This window comes from Talpa europaea, assembly GCF_964194135.1.
Source record: "Talpa europaea genome assembly, chromosome: 11".
Lineage (NCBI taxonomy): Eukaryota > Metazoa > Chordata > Mammalia > Eulipotyphla > Talpidae > Talpa > Talpa europaea.
The window spans coordinates 69,811,550-69,839,134 of record NC_140078.1 but is presented as its reverse complement, the minus strand read 5'-3'; the positions used below and the strand labels follow the sequence as shown (position 1 = coordinate 69,839,134).

At 38.3% G+C, this 27,585-nt stretch overlaps 1 protein-coding gene across 1 annotated transcript in view; it reads left to right on the top strand.

Moving 5' to 3' along the window:
* The window catches only part of DOCK3 (dedicator of cytokinesis 3), a gene marked incomplete at both ends in the record, with an annotated part of 286,944 nt that overhangs the window by 13,766 nt on the left and 245,593 nt on the right, over positions 1-27,585 (top strand). The gene's annotated exons all lie outside the window — the stretch shown is intronic.

Below are 27,585 nucleotides of genomic sequence, written 5' to 3'. Positions count from 1 at the left end.
AGGTGGGAGGTAAAGTGTACTGAGATTACATGTTATAAAGTTTGGCAATATGATATCAACTGTAAGAAGGAAAGGAAAGTTAATTTTAGTTTTTTTTTTTTTTTAAAGAATTATTTATTTATTTATTTATACAAGCACTCGGTGCAGTCAGAAGTGCGGGAGGGTGAGAGAATTCACCAGAGCCAGAGAGGGGAACAGAACAGGCAGACTGACGAAATACACTACTGAGGGGAGCAGTGGGTGCGGAAGGAGAGATTGGCGCACCATATGGGACCCTTGCCGGCGCCCGGGGATCCAACTGGTGCTGCAGAGGCTGCAGGCAGCTTCGCAGCCCAGCGCTCAACCGCTGTGCCACCAGGGGAGGCCCTAATTTTTGTTTCTTGGCAAGAGTAGAAGAACAGTTTTTTTTAAGTAATGAAAAAAAGGTAATAACATGAAGTTAAAAATATATTTGGAAAGTTACGGTACCTCATTGAAGTTTCTTTATTGATTTAATAGACATTTATTGAAGATAAAGTATGTTGCTAGGCTCTGTGAAACAATGAAGGAAGAAGGTACAGGTCTACCTACCTTCTAGATCTTTAATCTAGAGAATTGTGTAAATCAGATTTACGAAGTTTATCTTACAAAGATAGTAATTGAAACAGTACCAGTATTGGGAATTTAAATGAAGAAATATATGTTCATGGCATTTTAGATGAAGAAGGAACCATAATATTGTAGCTCAGCCTTGTTGTTTTTCAGGTGGGGTCACTAAGGTCAGAGACATATATGACTTACTCAGAGTCATATGGCTCGGATTTACAATGCATAATGACAGGAAAGAACTGTTTTCTATTGATGATATAAAAGGATGAATATTATGGCCCTTTCTGTTTCATATACCCATCTGTGGTTTAGAGAATCTGACTGACAGCCTCACTGAAATCCCATGGCATGGGAGGATTTCTGTAAAAGGTGTGAAGATTTGGAATCCTGGGCACGCAGAACAGTAAGGAGATAAAACCATCTGATAACATATAGACACCGTACATACTGTGCACACAAAACATGGTAGAAGTAGAATGTGCAATAAGAGGTTAGAGGCTGGGGTACCAGGAAATATTCCTAGAACTGTAAAAACTGAGTCTTGATACCTGAGTAGGATTTAAAAAAAATATTTATTTATTTATTTATGCATACAAGAACTGGGGTACAGGCCAGAGGAGCAGGGGGTGAGACAGAGTGGGGAACAGAACAGGCAGATCAACCGAAATACACTGCTAAGGTGAGCAGCTGGCGAGACAGGAGAGGTCTGCTGTGCCATGTGGGTATCTCCCTGGCTGTGGATTGAACCTGTGCTGTAGAGGCTGCAGACAGCTTCACAGTTTTGTGCTTAACCCCTTGCACCACCAGGGTGGCCCCTGAGTAGAATTTTTGTGAACAAAGAGAAAGCATCAGATGAGATCCAGGCCAGTAGGAAACAGTGAAGTCTGAACTGCAGGCTTATGAAAGGTGTATTTGGAGAGCTGTGAATAGACCAAGTCCTGTGGGATTGGGAAAAGATTGGGACAGCAGATTTGGGTGAATGTGAAGGGCCATGAATGTCAGAGTAGGCGTTTGGCCATTATTCTGAGGGGAGCCGCTGTGAAACATCTTGATAAGGGAAGGAAGTATCTAGGGAAGAAAAAGTATCTTAGGAAAGTAAATGGAGGTGCATAAGAGTGATTTTAGATTCTGAAAACTAGATAAAAGAATAATGGAATTTATTTCCAGAGGAACTAGGCAATATTCTTCCTAACGTGGAAAATTGGTATTTTGTGAACAAATGATACTTAACTACCTTCTATTTTCCTCTTCAGATAAATATACTTCTATTTCCTCACATGAGATTGAAGTTTACATATAATTTCAGTAAAATTGTAAAATCAGTGTTGTAGGCGTTATTGCTTTATAAATGATTTTATTACCTTTGATACATATCAGTATATTCTGTGTAGTAGTTGGAGATTACTGATTGAGGAAATGACAGTTACATTTTATTAGTTCATAAAGCATATGGAATTAATACCTTGGGCAGCATTTTCTTTTAAATTCTATTTCTACTAGGTAAATGACAGAAACAATTCTGAAATGAAACTTTAGCATTATGTGTTAATCTTTTTCCCTGTTTAGTCTTACAATTTTTTTTTAATTACTAAGAATTTTCAAAACTGCTTTTATAACTGGGATTTTTGACGTCTGTACCCTAACATAGTGCTGCAACTGCTATTGTGCACTCCTTATGTCCCTAGGTCTCAAATTCTTAGAGAGAAAATGCTTTCAGCTCTTCAGCATCTCTCCCGCAATTCACTGTCTCTGTGGCTTTGTGGGGAGAACACCTACTTGCTGTCCGCTTCCATCTATTCCCTGTTCCTTTACTGTTAGCTTTCCCTTTCCCACTCTGCAAACCACTTCTTTGAAGTTTTTTTTCCTCTGACTCATCATACATTACATGCTTCCCTCCTGACCTCATGACTGAATTTCATTTGGGTCTCAGTTGGGATACCTCGCTTATCTATTTTAATACATACACACCCTTTTAAAAATTTCTGTTTTGGGCCTCCCCGGTGGCACAGTGGGTTGAGCGCTGCACTGTGAAGCTGTCTGCAGCCTCAGCAGCACTGGTTCGATTCCTGGGCAGCCAGGGAGATTCCCACGTGGCACTGTAGACCTCTCCTGTTAATCCCACTGCTCCCCTCAGCAGTGTATTTCAGTATATTCGCCTCTTCTGCTCCCCACTCTGTCTTTGGTGAATCCTCTCATCCTCCTGTGCCTCTGGCCTGTACCCAGCTATTGTATAAATAAAAAAAAAATCTGGGCCTCCCCAGTGGCGCAGCGGTTGAGCGCTGGGCTGCAAAGCCGTCCACAGCCTCTGCAGTGCGTGTTCAATCCCTGGCCACTGGCGAGGTTCCCACATGGCACGCAGACCTCTCCTGCCGTGTCCACTGCTCCCCTCAGCAGTGTATTTCGTCAGTCTGCCTGTTCTGTTCCCTGCTCTGGCTCTGGTGAATTCTCTCACCCTCCCAAGGTTCTGACTGTATGTACCCCGTGCTTGTATAAAGAAATCTTTTAAAAAAATAAAAAAATAATCTAAAAATTTCTGTTTGTAGTGTGTTTGAAACACATTAAAAAAGATAGTCTCTAACTTGAAGTGCCTTTATCTAGAAATGCCGACCGATAACCCAATGCCTCTAAGTTATAAGCAGCTGATTTTCATCTTAAAGTGGAGACTCAGAATTCAGTTCTGATACTAGTGTTTGTATTAAAAGATTTAGAATGGTGGTGTATTTAACTTCATATAGAGGAAAGTAAACTTTAATATTGAATTCTACATTTCGTTTCCTATGAAGTACACAGTATTGTTATCCACATTTTAAAAGCTAAGGAAATAGGCACAGGAAGGCTAAGCACCTTGCTCGAGGTCACACAACTGTTAAGTGATGGAACTGATTTCACCTAAGTATTCTGGTTTTGGAGTCTCTGTCCTCAAGTACTAACTCTTTCTATCCATTAAGTTAGAACAGAACTAATTTTGTCTCAGAGCATGGACCTGAGAAAGCAAATCTTTTTTTTTTTTTAAAGATTATTGAAGATGTTGTGTGATCATCAGAGTCTTCAGCTGGTACTTTTTGTTGTTTTATTTTTAAATTGCACTCTTTTTTTTTTTTTTTTTGAGGTAACGTTGGTTTACAACTCCATGTATGATTAGGGGTATAGATTCACACTTTTATTTTTTTAAAAGATTTATTTATGCATACAAGAATAGGGGTACAGGCCAGAGGTGTGGGGGGTAAGAAGATTCACCAGAGACAGAGTGGGGAGCAGAACAGGCAGATCTACTGAATACACTGCTGAGGGAAGCAGCGGGCGAGTCATAAGAGGTCTGCTGTGCCATGTGGGTAGCTCCCTGGCTGGGGATCGAACTTGTGCTGTAGAGGCTGCATTAGCTTCATAGTGCTGTGCTTAACCCCTTGCACCACCAGGGAGGCCCCTAGATTCACACTTTTAGATGTATGTTAATCCCACCACCCCCACCACCAAAGCACCCATAGTCTTTCAGCAAGGTCCACTGGGCTTCCAGCTCTATTTCTTTTCCACCCCAAAGCCTCCCCTCTGGTAGCCTCGGTTCTGCAGTCCGATTTTTAGCAGTGTTTTGTTTTAACTTTCTCTATGATTTTTAAATCTCATCTATTGAGCTTTTTGTATCCTGAATTTGTTATTTTCTTATTTATGGCTTCAATTTCTATTTTCTGTTTATTATATTTCTCAGGTCATTCCTTTATTTTTCTGAATTTCATTGATCTTTTCGATTAGCTTTTTTGAGTTCTCTTCTATAATTTTGACTTGCTTTTTGTTTTCTGCATTCTCTATCTGGTAGATAAAAATTTCTATGTTTTTGTGCTTGAATTCCGATGAGTTCGCTCCTTGGGATGCCATAATCCCTTGTAAATACTAAGTTAAACAGAGGTGGTGACAGAGGGCATCCTTGTCTTGTTTTTGATCTTAGAAAACTTTCAATTTTTCACTATTGAGTATTATTTTGGCTCTTGTTTTATGAGATACAACCTTTATTATGTTGACATCAGTTCCTTGTAGTCCCATCTTAGAATTCTTACAAATGGTTGCTTAACCTCATCAAATGCTTGTTTGTGTTGATTTTATTGTCTGCCCATTTTGCCTTTAGATTTTATGTTTTAAAAGTATCTAGGGCTTCCCCAGTGGCGCAGCGGTTGAGCGCTGGGTTGCGAAGCTGCCCGCGGCCTCTGCGACGCCGGTTCAATCCCCGGCTGCTCCCCGGCCACCGGAGGAGGGTCCCACATGGCGCGCAGACCTCTCCTGCCGCCCGCTGCTCCCCTCAGCAGTGTGCTTCGGTCTTTCTGCCTGTTCTGCTCCCTGCTCTGGCTCTGGTGAATTCTCTCACCCTCCCGCGCTTCTGACTGTACCCCGTGCTTGTATAAATAAATAAATAAATCTTTAAAAAAAAAAAAGTATCTATAGTGGTAACTTACAGATTTGCACTACTTTTACTTTTCCAACCAGTGGTACTTTGACTTTATTAGTTTTTGACTTTTGTCAGCTTCTGTATGTACTGAAACCTAATTTTACAAGTGCTGGGTGAGGGAGGTACATGGAGGTGTCTAGCTGCTAGTTTGAATGTGCTGTGTGTGTGTGTGTGTGTGTGTGTGTGTGTGTGAGTGTGAGTGAGAGAGAGAAAGAGAGATCTGGATCATGTCTGTGGTATCATTGATGCTGTCCTTTCTGGGGTTTCAAACCCAAAACTGTGCAGTTTGCATGCTGTCAGTATGTTTCACAAGGCCCATACACCGCCCCCCTGAGGAGAGTGGGTTGGAGTAATGCAGTCCAGAGCACAGCTTCTGATCTCCTTACCAGGAATTCAGTCCCTGGAGAGCCCCCCCCCCCGCCCCCTATTTCCTCCACCAGTGTTTTCCTTCAGTCAGGTCAGGGTGTGTGCCTCCACAGCATTTCATTCTCCCCTCCCCAAGGGCCCTTGGTTAAGCTGGCAGCTGCCAGTGTACCCCTAGCCTAAGAAAAGCCTCCAGGCATTTCTCTTCACCTTCCCCCTGTTCACTGAAGCATGGCTCTCTTCTCTGTCTCCTCTGTTTTGATCTCCGATGTCCAAGGGGTGTTCTACTTTTGTCCTAAGCCACAAGACTCTCTGGGTGTAATGCCCCTCTGGTCATGGTGTTGGGGCAGCCCATCTTTGATTTTTTTGTTTTCTTCCTTAGTTGATTTTTAGCCTTTTATAAGGCTGCAGACCTTTGTGATGGGCTACTGATTTTGCTTGGAGCACAGACTTTCTTTCCCTTTTCCGTCTTTACCTACTTCACCTCCACATTGCTTACCCCCATGCCATCATAAACTTGTTCAATAACCTTCAGGGCGAACCTCAAAGAAATGATCTTTCTCTTTCAGATACTGCCTATCAGCTTTAGCTACAGCAGCAGCAGCAGCAACAGCACCAATTCACAGTTCTTGAAATCTCAAAAGATAAATCATTCTACCCGAGATAGAATCAGGGACGCTAAATCTGAATATTCTAAGATTCAAAAACCAAACACAGCATTTAATAAAATATTTACTTTGCACTTTGCTAGAGCCTGTATGAGTGGTGACTTAGGTGGAAGAAAGCTTGTGAGGTTTCTTTCTGCCCTCCAAAACATTTGTAAAGAACTGATTGTCATATGTTATTTTAATGGAGACTGAGGTTTATTTGCCACCCAAACATTGTTTATCTAAGAGAATTATTTTTGTCTGTGCAAAATCTAAAGACCTTCACAGATGAGAGCTCATCTTTGTTTCTAAGTCCATTTTCAGTGCTAATGAATTCTTTCACAAGCTGTAATTGCTGATTCTTATGTGTGTTTTAGACATTGATTCACTAATCATTACTTAGATGTAACTCAGTTATTTTGCAAGTGAAAATAGGACTTAAATTTAGATTTATAGTTAAAGGGCAGGAAACTGAGGGCAGGGAAGAGACTAAATAAACAGGATAAAATGAGGAAGGACTTTACTAGTCTATTTAAACAATACCACTGTGTGGCCAGTGTCTCCGCCATTTATTGCTCAGTAACTTCTTGTCCTATTTTGACATTTTCCAGAGTTGAACTAATTTTGAACTTCTATTGTACAACCAAACATATCACTTAAAGATATGGGGCCTCCCCGGTGGCGCAGCGGTTGAGCGCTGGGTTGCGAAGCTGCCTGCAGCCTCTGCAGCGCCGGTTTGATCTCCGGCTGCTCCCCAGCCACCGGAGGAGGGTCCCACATGGCGCGCAGACCTCTCCTGCCGCCCGCTGCTCCCCTCGGCAGTGTGCTTCGGTCCTTCTGCCTGTTCTGTTCCCTGCTCTGGCTCTGGTGAATTCTCTCACCCTCCCGGGCTTCTGACTGTACCCAGTGCTTGTATAAATAAATAAATAAATCTATTAAAAAAAAAAAAGCAAATTATGATTTAGAAACTCCGGGGCCTGAGATACTGTTTCTAGCAAGCTCCCAGATGGGAGAACCCAGATGATGCCAGTGCTGTTTAGTGGCAAGGGTGTAGACCACAGGAAATTGGAACCAGAACATGTCAATTTGGAGGCTTTGCTTCTGACAAGGAAAGTAATTTTCATGAACAGCCTGGAATCTTTCATACTTGTGGTGCCTCTTAGCAGACTTGGGCAACTTCCTTTTTAGGCCAGTGAGGCAGCAGACTGTAAGTTACATTTGGGGGATTGGGGGAACCCAGCAAAATTAATAAATGTTTACTAGGGGGTGTGTTGTGTTCTGGGTAACTGAATCTCACTCATTTTAACCTGAAAAGTAAAAAGCATGTTGAATTTTGTCAGATGATTTTTCTGTGTCTGTTGAGATGAAGATTCAATTTTTATCCTTCATTTAGTTAATGTGATATATCACACTGATGAATTGTGGATGTTGATTCACTCTTATATCCCTGGAACAGGAAAGTGTGAGCCCTTCCATTTTCTTCATTTTCAGGTAATTTTGGCTATTCTGGACCCTTGTATTTTCCTATGTGTTTTCAGTTCAGCTTGTCAATTTCTGCAAGAAGGCCACATGTGATTTTCATAGGGATTGTGTTGCATCCATATATCAATCTATAGCATATTACCATCTTTCATAAAAATACGAAATCTTGTAAGTCATAAACATAGGCTGTCTTTCCAGTTATTCTTTGATTTTTTCATCGTCGTTTTAAAGTTTTCAGCGTATGTCTTGTACTTTTTGAAAAAAAATTATGCACAAGTATTGTTTTTCATGCTATTATAAATGGAATGCTACTTATAATAGGAATTGTTTTCTTCATTCTATTTTTGGATTGTTCATTGGAAGTTTATAGAAATACACTGGTTTTATATATTGATCTTGTGTCCTGCAACATTGCTGAACTTGTTTAGTAATTCTGAGACATTTTAGTGGTGTCATTAGGATTTTCTATATATGTGTATCATAGCTGCTAACAGATAGTTTTTTACTTTCCAATCTAGATTTCTTTTCTTTTTTTTTTTCTTTTTCTGTCCTTTTCTCCTTCCTTTCCTTTTCCCCATCCTTCTATTCCCCGCCCCCCCATCACTCCTTCCCTGCCTCCTTCACCCCACCCTGCCTGCCCAGTAACTCAACTACAGTGTTAAATAGAAGTGATAGTGGGTCTTGGGGGAAAGCATTTCAGTCTTTTGCCTAATAATTATGATGTTAGCTATGAGTTTTTCATAGATGTCCTTGATCAGGCTGAGAAAGTTCACTTCTATTTTTAGTTTCTTGAGTTTTATTTTAATCATAGAAGGATGTTGAATTTTGTCAGATGCTTTTTTTCAATGTATACTATTATGATTGTATGATCTGTCCTTTATTAATAGTGTATATTACATTAATTGATTTTCATATATTGCAGTCTTGCAAATTACTGGGATAAGTATTATCTGGTAATGTATAGTCCATTTTAAAAAATGTTGCTGAATTTGGTTTGGTGTAACTTTTTTTTTTCAGGATTCTTGTGTTTGTATTTTTTTTTTTTTTTAAAGATTTATTTATTTATTTATACATACAAGCACTGGGTACAGTCAGAAGCGCGGGAGGGTGAGAGAATTCACCAGAGCCAGAGGGGGAGCAGAGCAGGCAGAAGGACCGAAGTACACTGCTGAGGGGAGCAGTGGGCGGCAGGAGAGGTCTGCGCGCCATGTGGGACCCTCCTCTGGTAGCCAGGGAGCAACCAGGGATTGAACCTGTGCCGCAGAGGCTGCGGGCAGCTTCCCAACCCAGTGCTCAACCGCTGCGCCACCGGGGAGGCCCTTGTGTTTGTATTAATGAAAGGATGTTGCTCTGTACTTTTCTTATGATGTCTTTGTCACATTTTAGTATCAGACTAATATCGGTCTCAGAATTAGCTCTCAGTGCTTTAAAAGAGTTTATGCAGGACTGATACTAATTATTCTTTGAATGTTTGTAGAATTCTCCAAATAAGCCATCTGGACTGTGCTTTTTGTTGTGGGAGGCTTTAAAATTATTTATTTAATCTTTTTACTTGTCATAAGCATATTTAGATGTTCTATTCCTCCAATAATTTGTTCTTTCTAGAAATTTTTCCAGTTTGTATGTTATTTAATTTGGGGTATAGTTGTTCAGAGTGTTCACTTATAATCCTTTTTATTTTTATAAGGTTGGTAGTGATATCCCATCTTTATTCTTGATTTTAGTAATTTGAATTCTCTCATTCAGTCTAGCAAAAGGTCTTTGAATTTTATTGATGTCTTCAAAGATCAATTTTGACATTGTTGATTTTCTTTATTTTTGTTCTTTTTCATTTACTTCATTTAAAATTCTTATTCTCTGGGCCTCCCCGGTGGCGCAGCGGTTGAGCGCTGGGTTGCGAAACTGCGCGCGGCCTCTGCGGCGCCGGTTCGATCCCCGGCTGCTCCCCGGCCACCGGAGGAGGGTCCCACATGGCGCGCAGACCTCTCCTGCCGCCCGCTGCTCCCCTCAGCAGTGTACTTCGGTCCTTCTGCCTGCTCTGCTCCCTGCTCTGGCTCTGGTGAATTCTCTCACCCTCCCGCGCTTCTGACTGTACCCAGTGCATGTATAAACAAAAACAAACAAACAAACCAGCAAACAAATAAATAAAGCATGCCCCTATTAAAAAAAAAAATCGTTTTAAAAAAAAAATAAAATTCTTATTCTCTTCCTATTCCTAATTTTTCCCAGTACCTTTTTTACTTTAAAATTTAATCAATGTTTTATTGAGGTAATATCGGTTTATAACATTATGTAAGTTTCAGGTTATTGCATTGTACTTTGATGTCTGTAAACTGTACATCATGATCCCCACCAACAGTCTAGTTTCCATCTGTCACTGAACAATTGACTCCCTTTACCCATTTCACCTACTCCTTGCCCTCTGGTAACATCCAGTCTGTTCTCTATCTAATAGTTTGTTTTTGCTTTATTTTTTTATTTGATTTCTTTATTTTCCATAAATGGATGAAATCATACGGTATTTGTATTTCTCCTAATTTATTTCACATAGCATAATCCAGTCAAGCTCCATCCATGTTGTTGCTAATGGCAAGATTTCATATCATATCTTTTTAATAGTTGAATTGTATTCCACTGTGTATATATGCCACATCTTATTTGTCCATTCATACAGATGATCAGCAGGCACATGAAAAGGTATTCATCTCTTATTAAGGAAATGCAAATCAAAACCATAATGAGGTATATAACACCTGTTAGAATGGCTGTTATCAAAAAAGATAAGAAGTAGCAAGTGCTGATGTGGATATAGAGAAAAGGGAACTCTTGTACACTGTATTTGGGAATGTAAATTGGTGTATCCACTGATGGAGATATCCTCAAATAATTAAGACTTATTGTATGATACAGGTATCCTACTTCTGATTATTTGTCTGAAAAATACAAAGACACTAATTTGGAAATATGTATGTTATTCTGTGTTCATTGCAGCATTGTATACAATAGCAAAAATACAGAAACATCCTAAAGGTCCATTGGTGGATGAATACAGAAGATATGGCTTTTCTTCCTTTTCAAACAGAGATGTTTACAGCCACAAATACTTCTCTTACTACTTCTTTAACTGATCTTCTATAAAATTTCTTTTTTATTATATTTTATATATTTTTACATAATTTTTCATTTTTGTGCAATGTCTATAAAATTTCAAAGGTTGTGTTTTAATTGTCATTCATTTCAAAGTATTTTATATTTTCCCTTGTGATTTATTTTTTGACCCATTGGTTATTTAGGAGAGTGTTGTTTAATTTCTGCATATCTTGTGAATTTTCCAAATTTCCTGCTGTTATTGATTTATAATCTACTGTGGATAAAGACTTAGTTTGTATTTCAGTCCTTCTAAATTCACTGAATTTTGTTTTATGGCATGGAATAAGCTCTGTCCTTATGCTCTTGACAAGAATATTCTGTTGTTTTAAAATGGTGTCTTTTGTCTGTTACTCCTAAAACATGACATGTTTTGATCTTAGTAGGAACTACTTGTAAAACTGCATCCTGATTCTTTCCCAGTGCTTAGAGTGGTTCCTTTGGTGCTCTGGATGAATGTTTTCACAGTTCAGGGCAACGCACCTTGGTTAGTTTCAGGAGGGACAAAAGGTATTATGCAAAAGGAGATGAGAAAGGAGAATTGACAAAATGCCTCAACCTTGTGTTCTCAGGTGGATTTGTTTTAGGAAAGTCTACATATGAAGGTTGAAGATTTGGATTATAGGCCTTCCTCTTTTCAGCTCTGTTATCCAACTAATTAAGCATATTTTAGCTCCTAAAAAAGAGTTATTTCTTTTATCTTTCTGCTGTTTGCACATGCTATTCTAACACTTTTATTCCTTTTTATCTCTTTGTCTTATTTATATACTTACTCAGTTTTCAACTTGTTTCCCCCAAAGAGGCCTTCCTTGACCCCCTAGACCAGCTTTAGTTCACTGTTGTGTATACCCATTGTACTTTATATGTATTTTAACTCAGCTTCCAACACATTTTATAGGGGTTACTTGCTTTTCTTCTCCCCTGAACTATGAACTTTGAAAAGGCAGCATCTAGGCCTGTTTTGTTTACTAATGTATCCACAGCACCTGGCATCTCTCCAGGCATGTGGAAGATGCTCATTGTGTGCTTACTGAATGTTGACCAGTGAATGACATAATTAACTTTGCTTGGATAGGATAGGTCAGGGGATGTTTCAAAGAGAAAGAAATACATGGGTTGGGGATTGAAAAATAAAAGTTTTCAGGAGATTGCAGCGATGGTGAGAGTGATGAGAGGCAGGATATTTTGGACAACGCTGTTTGTAAAGGCCATTCATGTTAAGGAGGGAGTTATAACGTTAAACTCTTACTGTGTCTTAGGTTTTTATCTTAAAATGTATTATCACTTCATTTACTGTCACAACAATCTTCTTTCTGGCAGCTAAATTTCGTCTGAACCGAGTGAAGGATGGTACCTTGTTTATCTTGACATATTTGGTATTTATAATTATATTCTATGTAGGATCGTCATTCTTTAAAGCCGGGATTTGTATATTATGTTTCTCTGTATCTCACAGAGAATTTAGGTTAGTTTTGGTATAGCTTTATATGTGCTAGTTTTGGTTATAGTCTTATCAGTGCCTTTTAGAAATTGGCTTCCCAGCTAAGCAGCAGACCAGATGTATCCTGATCAGTCATTTCAGAAGAGAATAGAACTTTTACTATTGTTCTTTGTCCTGAACTTTTGTTAAGAAGTTGACAATAACATTAACATTTTTTTGGATAACCATAACCATTTCCTGTTGTATTTATTTATTTATTTATTTATTTATTTATTTATTTATTTATTTATAGAGGCATGCTTTATTTATTTATTTGTTTGTTTGTTTGTTTTGTTTATACATGCACTGGGTACAGTCAGAAGCGCGGGAGGGTGAGAGAATTCACCAGAGCCAGAACAGGGAACAGAACAGGCAGAAGGACCAAAGTGCACTGCTGAGGGGAGCAGTGGGCGGCAGGAGAGGTCTGCGCACCATGTGGGACCCTCTTCCAGTGGCCGGGGAGCAGCCGGGGATCGAACCGGCGCCGCAGAGGCTGCGGGCAGCTTCGCAACCCAGCGCTCAACCGCTGCGCCACTGGGGAGGCCCTCCTGTTGTTTTTATTGTATCATCAGAGTTCACCAAACTTTTCACAAGGACCATTTGGAATATATTTCGTATTTCTTTAGTTGATTCCTTGAAGCCTAAATATGGGTTTCCTTTTTATTCCTAGTAAACTTCATTCTTTTGGGTTTGGCTCTTAATTCTAACTTATTTGTCTATTTGGATCTCTTTTAATTCATCTATTTGAATAGTTAATAGGTGGCTTAAAAATCTCAAGATATAAAAGGCTAATTACTATTGTGATGTTTCCCTTGCCTACTCAGTCCTTCACTCTTCACAGTTATTTCCTACATATTCTTCTAGAGTTTCTACAGTATACACGGTGCAAGCAAATATTAATGTATATTTCTATTTATTTATTTATTTATTTATTTATTTTTTATTTTGCACTAAGATATACTATACTATTTGTTCAGCACTTCCCACCCCAAACTTAACAATATTTCTTAGAGATCTTTCTGCATAGAGACCTTACTAAAATCTGCATTGGATTCCAGCATATGAATGTGCTATAATCCATGAACCAGTCCATTGTGAATAAATATTTGAATTATTTACGTTGACCTAACAGAAACAGTGCTATAGTGAATGACTTTGCATATACTTATCAACCCTCATTTATACTTGTGCCAAGTATATCTGTATGATAAAAGTCACAGATGTTGGAGATGCTCGATCTGTGCATTTGATTTGCCCTTTAGTGGTGAGATTAAAGTTTTTATCAATATAGATCTTGCACATTTCCTAGTTTTGCTCCTAGATATTTATCTTTCGGTTGCTGTTGTAAATGAAATTTTTTTTTTTTTTGGTATTTCTTGTGTTTATTAGCTTTCAGTGACACTGGTGATTACAGTCTTTCTATACAAATTTCATGAGGATATATCACTTTTTTTTTTTTTTTTTTAAAGAATATTGTTTTCTGGTGGTGAACAATCTGCTGGTCGCTTTAAGAGCCCATTCAGCATTTTAAAGTTTGACCAACAAAAAATACTGATTTCAGGTAATTTTAATGAAACTCAAAATGTTCTTGAGCATATAGATTCTAGTGGAGTGCACTGTAAACTGGAGAGCCCAATCAAATTCTCACTGTGGTTTTCAACACAGGATAAATGGTATTTCTGAGGTAGTTTTGGCAATTGTTTGAAAAATGTGTGAGATGGTTTCTTTTTATAAAAACTCTGCAACCTGACTATCTTTTTTTTTTTTTTAGATTTATTTATTTATTTATTTATTTATTTATTTATTTATTTATTTATTTATTTATACAAGCACTGGGTGCAGTCAGAACCGCGGGAGGGTAAGAATTCGCCAGAGCCAGAGCAGGGAACAGAACAGGCAGACTGAGAAATACACTGCTGAGAGGAGAAATACACTGCTGAAAACAGGAGAGGTCTGCGCGCCATGTGGGAACCTCGTCAGTGGCCAGGGATTGAACTGGCACTGCAGAGGCTGCGGGCAGCTTTGCAGCCCAGCACTCAACCTCTGCACCACCAGGGGAGGCCCAACTTGGCAATCTTAAGGCACTTAAATCCACCAGTAATTATTAGCAGTAATAATCTGCTAACCAGAGGTTTTGACTTAAGTCTTCTAAGAATCTTGTTAAAAGTTACAACTTGACAAAAAAAACCCCAAACCCTGAAATGGAATGTTAAAATTTCTGCAGTCTTTCCAGTTTTCTCAGCTTTTCTCCCCATCCCTTTTAAGGTCTCTTTCTGTGGAGATAAGGTGCCTTCTTATCTAAAAAGCAGTTCTGCAGAGGGCCTGTCTCTTACTTGAGCAAACTAGTTGACTTCCTTGATATGTTGTTCTACCTTGTGCCAAGTGAGATATTTCAAGAATTTGATGGTAGCAGGTATGATATTTCAAAATTCAAATGTGCATGTAATATTCTATTCCTTGAGAGCCAACTGAATGCGTGACTCACTCAGATTAGGGCAGTCTGATGATTTAAATGGACAAATATAACTGTGGTTTTTTTAAAAAAAGATTTATTTATTTATACATACAAGAACTTTGGTACAGGCCAGAGGTGTGGGGGGTAGGAGGATTCACCAGAGAAAGTGGGGAAAAGAACAGGCAGACTGACTGAAATACACTGGTGAGGGGAGCAGTGGGCGAGACAGAAGTCTGCTGCACCATGTGGGTACCTCCCTGGCAGGCCCGGGGATTGAACTCATGTTGCAGAGGCTGTGGATGGCTTCACAGTGCTGTGCTTAACCCCTTGTACCACTAGGGAGGCCCAGTATTTGTGTTTCTACTTGAGGTGTGTTCTTACCATGTAGGCCCAGGCAGCAGGAAATTTTTGAGACAATCCCTACAAAAACACTGGCAGGTGCCATCCCTGTAATGCCCTCTCCTCCTAATAACCATGAAAATGAAAAAATCCTTTGTAGAGTTCTCTCCTCAGTTTGTGTATACCACATCATCAGACTCTGGTTTCTGTGCCCTCTGTAGTTCTTTTAGATAGATGATTTTTCTGTTATGTTGAAATAGTGTTTTCTTTTCTTTCTTTCTTTTTTTTTTTTTGAGAGGATAGTTATGCAGAAGGTTCTTAATTGTCATTGCTGAAAACAGGAACTCTGGACTTCTAATACTCTGGTTTTTAACTTGATTTATGGGTGTTTGCTTCATTACCACATCTCATAATATATACACACACACACACACACACACATACACATTACATATATTCCTTTGTATTTGTGATTTTCAGAATTAGAGCTTTTTTTTTTTTAAAGATTTATTTATGCATACAAGAGCTGGGGTACAGGCCAGAGATGGGAGGGCAGGGTGAGAGGATTCACCAAAGACAGAGTGGGGAACAGAACAGGCAGATTGACCAAAGTACACTGCTGATGGGAGCAGCAGGCAAGTCAGGAGAGGTCTGCTGCACCATGTGGGCCTCTCGCTGGCCGGCTGGGGATCAAATTGTGCTACAGAGGCTGCAGACAGCTTCATAGGTTGTGTCTTAACCCCTTGTGCCACCAGGGAGGCCCCAGAATTAAAGCTTTTTAAAAGAAGATTACTCTGGGAAATGTTTTCAAACACCTTATAGTAGTATGAGACCAGAAAAATGGAATGAAATGAAACAAAAAAAAAAAAACCAGGCTCGTTTCTTTTCTCACTTTAGAAATAAATGTCTCATTATCTAATACTATGAGGGAAATATAAGGAAAAGAGCCTTGTAAGTTTTATATATACCTTCAGGGTACATACCTGAAGGAAATAAAATCACTGTTTTGAAACACACCCTTATGTTTATTAGAATGTTATTTACAACAACCAAGACATGGAATCAATCTAGTGGTGAATAGATGACTAAAATGTGGTGTATATGTATGAAATTAATGTAAATCTGAAACTCAACAGTGTTTTGTGTTGCTCTTATATATTGCACTTCATTAATCCAATCTTCTTTCAGTTGATTTTTTTTAAATTTTTGCTTTTTTGTAAATAAGAGCAGTGCTGCTATGAACCTTCTTATTTTTCTTTCTGGCGTACATGTGTTTTTTTTTTTTTAAGGTATGTGACTAGAAGGGGAATCACTGAGTTGTGGCATATGTACAGTTCAACTGGAGAAGATAATGCCAACTTTTTTCCAAAAAACAATTTGTTTACATTTTTTCTGTAGTATATAAGACATTTGCATGTATGAAATGTCTTCATCTTATTAATAGTTTAGGTATAGAATACTAAGTTAGAAATAATTTTCCTTCAGTATTTTGAAGGTTTTTTTTTCATTGTCTTCTCGTTGTATTGGTATTAAGTCTGTGATTCTTGATTTCTTGGGTACAATCTATTTTTCTGTTTGGAAGATTTTAAAATTATATTTCTATTCCGGGGGTTCTGAAATTTCACAATATGTTTCTTTGTATGGATTTACGTTTGTCAATATATTAGGTCCATAGGGACTTTTTCAGTTTGACTCTAAATGGATAGCATGAGCATGAGAAGGGCTGGACAGTAAGAAGCCTTAGATATCGGTGTCCTGAGAGTCCTAAGTTGAAAGAGGACTGGGGTATTTATCTGCATATGTTCATATAATCCTCTGCTTTTTTGTGCTCATCCCAAGTCTTCAGATGTGCCTTGTTGTCATCCACTCAATTTTTTTTTCAAGATTTATTTTTATTTATTTATATAAGCACTGGGTACAGTCAGAAGCGCGGGAGGGTGAGAGAATTCACCAGAGTGTGGAGCAGAACATGCAGACTGATGAAGAACACTGCTGAGGGGAGCAGCGGGCAGCAGGAGAGGTCTGCGCGCCATGTGGGACCATGTGGGACCCTCCTCCGGTGGCCGGGGAGCAAGCCGGCGCTGCAGAGGCTGCGGGCAGCTTCGCAACCCAGGGCTCAACCGCTGCGCCACTGGGGAAGCCCCATCCACTCTATTTATTCCAGACAATAAACTAGTATTTTCCTGAATGGAGGAAAGGAGCTAGAGTGAGATATAGATTGGGAGGAGGTGAATTTAATTACCTAAATGCTCTCCAGACAGTTAAAATCCAGTATTTTCTTATTTTACCACCTCCCTTTCACTCTTCTACCTCCTCCTCGCCACTTCCCATAGTTACCCATTACTGCCAATTCTTGAATCTGTTAAGGATTTTATGGTATAAATTGGGTTGGTTCTTTCTATTATTGGTACGAGTTTGATTTTCTCAAACTTGCTATTCCCCCGCTGCCTTTTAAATGATTTAGATTTTGTTTCTTTTCCCATTTACTTTGTCTGATGGGTTACAGAAGTAATTTTTTCCCCTTAAGTGTAGTTTTAGGAGGGAATGAAATTAGGTGCCTCTATTTGGCACCTTCTATTATATTTATAATTTTTATGATTCAACTTTGTTGGAGCAGGGAAAGTAGTGATTTCAACTTTCTCAGCAAACTCAGTACTTCAGGGAATTCTTTCTTAGGTATTGGGAGACTTCATACTACTACTAGTGGAGTGTAGGGTGTGAAGAGGTTTTCTTCCTAAAGAATCATGAAGTCCCACTTTTTTGAATGTTTGTCCCAGGAATTTCATATTCAGAGTGCTAAGTGCTTACAATCTTTTTAGAAAACATTGGCTGTTTTCCATGGATTGCAGTTAACTTAGGTACATGTTTCCCGAAGAATGGCCACAGCTTCATGAAATTCTCAGGGAAATTTCTCTCCTTGAGGCATGAAGTTAGGTTTTAAAAGAAAGTGATATGTTTTCTATCATAGGTGGAGAGTGATTCACCCTTTGAATTCCAGTATTTTTCAATATTGGCCTTTGACTCAGTCAATTACAGTGACGGACTGTCTTCAAATCACAGTGGAAAAATCACAGCTTTTTTCCTGCCTTAAAGTCAACATTACTTATCTTTTATTACTTGTTTCTAGTTTATTTACTATGCATACTGAGCCTGGTTTATGTTAATTTCATAAGTTTGTGACTTAGCATCAGTAGTCTTAAATGATCATATATCAGATTTCAGCTTATGGTTGTTAGGTTTTTTTAATAATCATATATTTTTTTTTATTTTTTTATTTTTTTAAAATTTTTTTTTTAATTTTTTTTATTTTTTTTTAATTTTCTAGAGGCATGTTTTATTTATTTATCTATTTGTTTGTTTGTTTGGTTTATACATGCACTGGGTACAGTCAGAAGCCGGGAGGGTGAGAGAATTCACCAGAGCCAGAGCAGGGAGCAGAGCAGGCAGAAGGACCGAAGTACACTGCTGAGGGGAGCAGCGGGCGGCAGGAGAGGTCTGCGCACCATGTGGGACCCTCCTCCGGTGGCCGGGAAGCAGCTGGGGATCGAACCGGTGCCGCAGAGGCCACGGGCAGCTTCGCAACCCAGCGCTCAACCACTGCGCCACCGGGGAGGCCCAATAATCATATTTTTTGTACTTATAGGCAGAACCAATCTGATTATAATTCTGTATAATGACAGTTTTCCAACTAAATAGTGTGTTGAGATTGAGTGCTGTGGTCATTGTACTAACTTTTAAGTCATTTTCTTCCACTTGAGCTTTGGGGATTTTATTTAGAATTGGATATAGTAGATTTTAAAATATTTTCAAATCCTGTAATTTTCCCTAGCAGTCACTTCTTGGAGTCTTGGCTGTTTTCTTGCCGTCTTAGTTTTTCATCGACCTATTGTGGGAAATGACACAGGGAAGACATAATTGCCTTCCCTTATTCAGAACTATATATATGTGTGTGTGTGTATGTGTATATATATCTATATATCTATATATCTGTAAACTATGGTAAATTAGTTTTCTTATATGGTTGAAATCAGTATTTAATTTTGAAATTGGTGAGAATGGATGTATTATTTTTCCTCATCTTAGAGGGAAAGAATTCTGTCTTGTGAAGTTGACATCTGAAAATTAAATTAGTGAGTTCCCACAATGGGTATCAGTGACGTACGTGTGTGTGTGTGTGTGTGTGTGTGTGTGTGAGAGAGAGAAACATTTGATTATGTATGATGCTAAAGGGTTTGGAAATGTTTTTTATGTGGAGCAGTGTGGTCAAAACTGGGGAAGGAATGAATATAGGTTGTAATCAAGAAAATGGGAAAGAGAACTTAAAGAAGTCAGTTACTGGTAGTGTTTGTGTGCTCTTCAAAGAAGAGAAACGTGTTTTTTGGAACTAAATATAATACCTGGAGATAATGCTACTTATGGTGCCACAGTATTGGTGTTTTTAGGCTTTGCGTGACTGGGATGAAATATCTATTTCAAACCCTCTCCACTCTTTTTCACAGTGTTTCCCCCCGTCCCTCCTCTCCCTTCACATACTACTGGCATATTCTGCTACCAGTAGTATTTCCTTGAATAGGGCATATCAGCATCTTGGTGCTGAGAAAGCTCTGAATTAAAAGTTTCTTGGAAATTTCTCGGTAGGTTGAATTTTTGGGGGGTGTTGATTATAAGGGATAGGTTGCATGACTACTGTGAGTCAGATGAACTCTCTTGGAATGTCATTTCATTTATTGTAATAAGTAAAGCTGTCATTTAGGACTTTTAGAAGACAACCATGTTGATTTCTCCTGCAGATAATGCCTCCCTCCCTCCTTTTTTTTTTTTTTTTTTGAGGCATGTATTTTTATTTATTTATTTATTTGTTCGTTTGTTTTGTTTTGTTTGTTTGTACATGCACTGGGTACAGTCAGAAGCGCGGGAGGGTGAGAAAATTCACCAGAGCTAGAGCGGGGAGCAGAGCAGGCAGAAGGGCCGAAGTACACTGCTGAGGGGAGCAGCAGGCGGCAGGAGAGGTCTGCGCGCCATGTGGGACCCTCCTCTGGTGGCCGGGGAGCAGCCGGGGATCGAACCGGCGCTGCAGAGGCTGCGGGCAGCTTCGCAACCCAGCGCTCAACTGCTGTGCCACCGGGAGGCCCCCTCCCTCCCTTTTTTTTTTTTTTTTAAAAAAATTGAGATTAAATAGGTTAATGAGTGATATGCCTAGGAAAGTTTTTGAGGTGGGACTAGGTCTTTATCATTTTTTTTTTTCTGTCAACATTCGTGTCCTTTCTGTATTAGCCTTTATAGATGCAGCTTTAAATTGTCTTCCCTTATTCCAAACAGTTAATGAACATATTGTTCTGCTTCACAGCCTAAGGCAGTTTAGCATTTAATGTAGCTATAGATAATTCATGCTTTTTCATCATTTAGGTTCAGTTGGAAGTACATTTCTGTTGTGTAGCATAGCAGAGGAGAGTGGGAATAGAGAAGGAATAATTATGTTTGTGGCAGAGGGGAATTGAAAGAAAAGAAGTAAAAGATAAGGTTTACTTTTCTACCTGGTCTTGTAAAGAGCTTATTTGTAATTGGATATGTTTGGTTTAAAACTGGATTGACCTATAGGGTAAATGTTTTTTGTTTGTTTGTTTGTTTAAAGATTTATTTATTTATACAAGCACTGGGTACAGTCAGAAGCGCAGGAGGGTGAGAGAATTCACCAGAGCCAGAGCAGGGAACAGAACAGGCAACTATGATACACTGCTGAGGGGAGCAGCAGGTAGCAGGAGAGGTCTGCGTGCCATGTGGGACCCTTGCCTGGCGGCCGGGGATCGAACCGGCGCTGCAGAGGCTGCGGGCAGCTTCGCAACCCAGTGCTCAACCGCTGCGCCACTGGGAAGGCCCTAGGAATAAATGTTTTTATGTATCTATCTATAGTCAAAATTCCTTTGCAAACATGTTTTTTATACATGTTATTTTTTTCAATGCTGTCAGTGGACATCATCATTGACTATCTCTATGGATTAAGTATGTGGCTCATACAAAAATCCTTTCATAAGAACTCCTTGTTACCCAATAACTGTTCCAAAAAAAAAAAAAAGGTCTGTCTGAAAGTCTCTCTGTTGATAGAAACAAATACATTAGTTTATCTACTTTTTACTAAGAGATGAGAGAAGTTTGGGGCCAGATGTAAACTTCATCATTCCAGCTGCACTCAGGTGGCATTTAATAATGTTTTTTTTGGAGTCCAGATCCATAGTTAATTTTCTTATTCCCTTCTGTTCTTAATTTATTAGACACATTGGCCTTTTCCAGTTTCCAATTTGCCTTAAGGAATATACGACCTACCCTTTACTTTGTATTGAGTGCTTCACTTGCTTGGTGTGAGGTAGTGCTAAAATTGTTACCAACTGGGAAAGATGTGTGGGTTACTTACTCATCGCAAAACTTCATGTGCCTTAAGCCAGATTTTCTTTGCTATCCATTTACTCCTAGGGTGTGTAACTGTCTTATCCATTTAAGGAATAGATACTAATTTCATTATTGGCCCAAGCAAAATGTAATTAAGAAGACATACCAGCTTTAAGACATCATGCATTTCAAAGCCAACCAAATTTTTTTTTTTTGGAGCCATAATTTTTTTCGTTTGATTGGTATGGATAATACAAAAATTACTGTTGTTAGCACACCTTCTCAACATAATTTTAGGGTTAATTTAAATAGCACTGCATGGTAGGGCCTCCCCGGTGGCGCAGTGGTTGAGCGCTGGGTTGCGAAACTGCCCGCGGCCTCTGCGACGCCGGTTCAATCCCCGGCTGCTCCCCGGCCACCAGAGGAGAGTCCCACATGGCGCGCAGACCTCTCCTGCCGCCCGCTGCTCCCCTCAGCAGTGTATTTCGGTCCTTCTGCCTGCTCTGCTCCTCGCTCTGGCTCTGGTGAATTCTCTCACTCTCCGGCGCTTCTGACTGTACCCAGTGCATGTATAAACAAAAAACAAACAAACAAACCAGCAAACAAATAAATAAAGCATGCCTCTATAAAAAATAAAAAAAAAAATAGCAATGCATGGTGAAGGAAACTCTATGGGGACTACACCTGAGGGTTTGGGGGGAAGCAAATATTGTTTAAAAATGAGCAATGATGTAAAAAAATAAAAAATATAATATAAAAAATAAATAGCAATGCAATAATGTCTCAAATGTAATCTCCTGATATATTTTCTTTTAATCTAGAAATAAGAACAGAAAACATAAGGTATATAAGGACCGATAGTATTATTTCTGGGGCCCTAAAGCGGTACTAAGATGATAATAAGGTACACTTGTGGTAAAACTTGTTTTAAGGAAAATGAAAGCCCTTGACTTTTCATGTGTCCTTGGACTTGTAACATGATTACTGCAGAGATTTAAAAATCATTTTTTAATAAGCAGTTTTAGTGCAATCTTGCACAGCTATTACGGTTTATGTAGATAAATGTTAAGTGAAATTTATAGTAGACCTTCCATCTTGATATTATTATGGTACCATGAAATAGCACCATTTAACTATATGTGCAAGAATAATAATGATTATACTTTCTATTCCTTAAATTTTGATGGTTCAAAATAAACCCAGAACCCATAATGTTTCTTACATTTTTTTTAAAAGATTTTATTTATTTATGCATATAAGAGCTGAGGTATAGGCCAGAGACCCGGGGGGTGAGGATCCACCAGAGATAGTGGGGAACAGAACGGGCAGACTGACTGAAATACACTGCTGAGGGGAGCAGCGAGCAAGACAGGAAAGGTCTACCTCGCCATGTGGGTTGCCGCCTGGCCAGCTGGGGACAGAACTCTTGCTGCAGAGGCTGCGGATAGCTTCATAGTGCGGTGCTTAACCCCTTGTACCACCAGGGAGGCCCTGTTTCTTACGTTTTTACTTTTCCTTCCTCATCCATAAGGAAGCCGTCAAATGGAAAATATGATAAGTCATAGGAAACTGTGAATTGTTCGTAAGAAAAATATTATATAGTTTTTTTGTTGTTGAGGCAACATTGGTTTATAATATTGAATATGATTCAGAGAGTGTTACGTAGTTTTAAAATATACTAATGAAGAGGTAAAGATTACTCAGTAATCATAAAGTGGAGGCAGACAGGGAATAAATATTAAACTACTTTCCATGTAGTATAATGACCCACATTATAAATCCTTCTTTCCATACTGGGTACTACTCTTGTCACACATTTCACTTCAAAATACTACAAATACCAACTTACTGGTACTATTTTTGCTTTTGACTGGGTAGTTGGCAAATATTTTCTGCATGAAGAACCAGATAATAAATGTTGTAAGCTTTATGGGCCAAGAGGGAAAAATTGAGACTATTATGTAGGTATTTTTAAAGAGAGGAAGCAAATTTCCATAAATTACTAATTGATAAAATTCAAAATATAATTGAGCACATTTTTGATAATACACATTTAATGAGAAAAACGGTTTTTTTGATTAGCATTTTGTTTGATATTCAATGTTAATATTCCATATGATCAAAATTAGTTGCAAATCTTCATTAATGCTGATCTGTAATGACATTTTATGTACTTACTTTTTATAAATACCTTCTCAGATAGGTGTTGCCAAATACTGATGTCAGTCTGTAGGCAAATGTTTTAACTTGAGAATATTTGGAAGGCACTTCTGGAATTTATTAGCATTTTTTGTTTGCAATTTGGCATGCCATTACATTGCAGATTAAAGTACTTCCAACTGATGGTTAAGTGGAAATCCCTCAGTTGCATTGTTAAATAGATTTTGAAATATGGAAATTTCCTTTGCAATTACATTGAGGTTTAAAATACTCTTCAGGAACTGTACCTTGATCACAAAAATGTATGTGCTGCAGATTCGAGAATGGAGATTCTGCTTCCTATTTTAACTTTAGCACATGGGAAATGTATAAAGTAGTTGACAGTTATAATTCAACTTACTGAAATAACTACTGTAGAAATAAGTTTAGCATTAAGAAACATTGTCAATACTGAAGAAAAAGCTAATATCTAATTGTTTGATTATAGTGGTTGAGGGACATTTTCATTTAGAAAGATTTCAGTCATAACTCTAAGCTCAGTCAATAAAATTGCAGTATACCTTGACACTACTCAGCTATCTTGCTGCTGTACACTTGGGCAAATCAAAATTTTCAGCTTCTGTTTTTCATAAAAATTTACAGAAGTGAAGATGAATAAGTGCATGAGAGCAAATGAAGTTAGTGTTGAATAATAGTAGACTGCCATGATAAAGTTATATAATTTTTGCAGAGTGCTTGCCAAGGAATAGTACAGTGAGTGATTAACCATAGATTTTTTAAAAAGATTTATTTATTTATTTATTTATTTATTTATTTATTTATACAAGAACTGGGGTACAGGCCAGATGCATGTGAGGGTGAGAGGATTCACCAGAGACAGAGCAGGGAACAGAACAGGCAGACTGATGAAATACACTGCTGAGGGGAGCAGCGGGTACAACAGGATAGGTCTGCTGCGCCATGTGGGACCCTCGCCGGCAAGCCGGGATCTAACTGGCTCTGCAGAGGCTATGGACAGCTTCACAGCGTGGCGCTCAACAACCTGCGCCACCAGGGGAGGCCCTATTAACCATAGATTTTAAACATCTTACATTGTCACAAACTTCGTAAACTTGCCCAACTAAGCCTTTTTGTGCTCCATGTATGTAATTTTAACATATCTTAATAGATCCCACTTTGTATTGTACTAGTGTTGTCTGAGCTTGTTCATTTACTTCAGATTTGGCATTAACTCCTTGAATATATGAGCAATATCAGTAATACCTGTTTGTTCATCAAAAATCAAGGAAAAGCATTTATATTCCCTTTTTTTAAATCATAAATTTAAATCTTTTTTTTACTTAACATAGTATAAAAAAACTTCACGTTGATAAATATATCAATATGTAAAATAAAATTAGTATATATGTCTCTTATGTTGTTTTTCAGAGGTCTTCAATCCTTGCCACTGAGAAACTCTTAATAACTTGGAGTTAAGGATGGTAGAAAAGGAAAAGAACAATGATAAAGGGCATAGTTGTAAAACTGACACTATCCTATATCTTTTTATGTATCTGTCAGACACAATGGGACTAGGGTGAAATAATCTACTAACAGGTTTATTCTTTGTGCTGTTCCTACAAATAGAATACAGGCTTGAATATAGATCCATGATTATAGGGAGACAACTGTCTTTCAGCAGCTCTCCTGTCTGCATGTGACTATGCAGGCGCCTCTCTTGTTCTTTCTTTTTTTTCCTAATAAACCTGTCCTTTTAAAATGTTAAAAACGAAAAGAAAACCTTGCTTTTTTAGCAAAGACTTGTTTTCTCTCTTTTTTATATTAACTTTTGAAAAAGTCATTTGAAATTTAGTTTACAATGAAGGTAGTTGTTATAATAGGAAGTTTGCATATGATATGGATACAATACCCAATTTCCAACAATGAAGACTACTGTTGATTTTAATATTCTTGTCAGTCAGTGGCAAAATTTAAGAAGATGGTAGTGAAAGCTGCAAAGTTTGAAATAATAACAAAGGCTTCAATAAAGAATTCGTTAGGGTGTAGAATTGAGACTCTAAATTGTTAAGTGCTCATACAATTCATTGTAGTTTTACTCACCAACCATGGTTTAGAGATTGCATATTGCTTTTCAGTATTATTCGTTTTATTTATATGTTATTGCGGTAACATTGGATAATAACACTTTATGATTCAAGGGAATGGCTCTTCAGATAGATGTTACCCACACCACATCCACCACGAAGGCACCAGTTAAATCCACCACAAACCATTGGGATTTAAACCCTTTGTTCCCTGCCCCAACCTTCCCTGGTAGTCTCAATTTTGCAGACAGATTTCTAGGGTTTATTTTGGTTTAGTTTTTGTCTCTTCTTTTATTTCTCTCTATTCCGTGCAAATAGTTAAAATACCCCTATTCCTGTAATACTCCATTTGTCTTTCTTCTGACTTATTTCACTGAGTATAATCCCCTGTAGTTCCATCCATGTTGTTGCAAATGGTAAGATTCCATCTTTTTAATAGTTGAGTAGTATTGCATTGCACATATATCACATCTTCTTTACCCACTCATCTGTCCTTGGGCACTCAGGTGGTTTCCCTAACTTGACTGTTGTCAATAGCTTGGTAATGCACAAAGGAGTGCATTTATTGCTTTTATCCAAGTTATTGTTTTTCTGCATTTTTTTGATAAATACCAAGGAGTGGAATTGCTGGATCGTATGGTATATCTGTTTTTGATCTTTTGAGAAACCTCCAGGTTTTCCATGAGGACTGGACCAGTTTACACTCCACCAACTGTGTGTGAGGGTTCCTTTTTCTCCACGTGCTTGCCAACATTTGTTATTTCCTATGGTTTTGATATGGGCCATTCTCATAGGAGTAAAATGGTATCTCATTGTGGCTTTGATTTGCATTTCCCTGATAAGTGATGTTGAACATTTTCTTTTTCATGTGCCTGTTGGCCATCTGTAATTCTTGGAAGTGCCTATTTAGATATTTTGTAAATTTTAACTTTCTTTAAATTTGTCAATGTATCCTAAATTTGCAAATCTTTTGGTATATTTCTGTAATATCCTTATATACATCATGTAATTATTAATCACATTCATCTCAACTGTGTTTTGAGTGTTGATTTGGGTCCATTTTTTTTTCCTGATCAGTGTCTAGATGTCTATCAGTGGTAATGTTTACAAAGAACCAATTTTAGATTATAAGACTTGATGTATAGTAGTATAAATCCTGTACAGTTGACAAGGTTATTCTTGATTTATTGTATTACTGTATACATTTTGGAATCAGTTTATCAATTTTTATAAGTTGGCATCTGGATTTTCTCTCTTGTTCATTTGCTTTGTATTTCATTAATTTGTGTTTCCATTTTTATTATGGGGATCCTGTTTCTTAAAGCATAATCTTGGTTATTTGGTGATTCTTTTAAAAAACATTTTTATTGGGCCTCCCTGTTGGGCCTCCCTGTTGGCCATTTGCATTTCCTCTTCAGAGAAGTTTCTTTTTAGCTCTTCTGCCCATTTTTTGACAGGATTTTAAATACTGATTTTAAATTCTTTGTGCTGAGTCTCATCAGCTCTTTGTAGATTTTTGTGATCAATCCTTTATCATTAGTGTTGTGTGCAAAAATGTTCTCCCAGTTGGTGGGGTTTCTCTTTGTTTTTGTTATTGTCTCTTTTGTTGTGCAGAAGCTATTTAATTTGATGTAGTCCCAGCTGGTGCTCTTTGCCTTCACTATCACTGCTTTGGGTGATGTGTCTGTAAAGATGTCTGTGATGTGCATATCATGTAGTGTTTTGCCTATATTTCCTTCTATGTATTTTATGGTTTCAGGTCTTATGTCTAGTTCTTTAATCCATTTTGAGTTGATTTTTGTGTATGGTGTGAGGTAGTGGTCAAGCTTCATTCTTTTGCATGTAGTGACCCAGTTTTCCCAGCACCATTTATTGAACAAACTTTCTTTGCTCCAATGCATAGTCTTTGCTCCTTTGTCAAAGATTAGTTGACCATAAATCTGTGGGTTTATTTCTGGATTTTCTGTTCGATTCCATTGGTCTGTATGTCTGTTCTTGTTCCAGTACCATGCAGTTTTGAT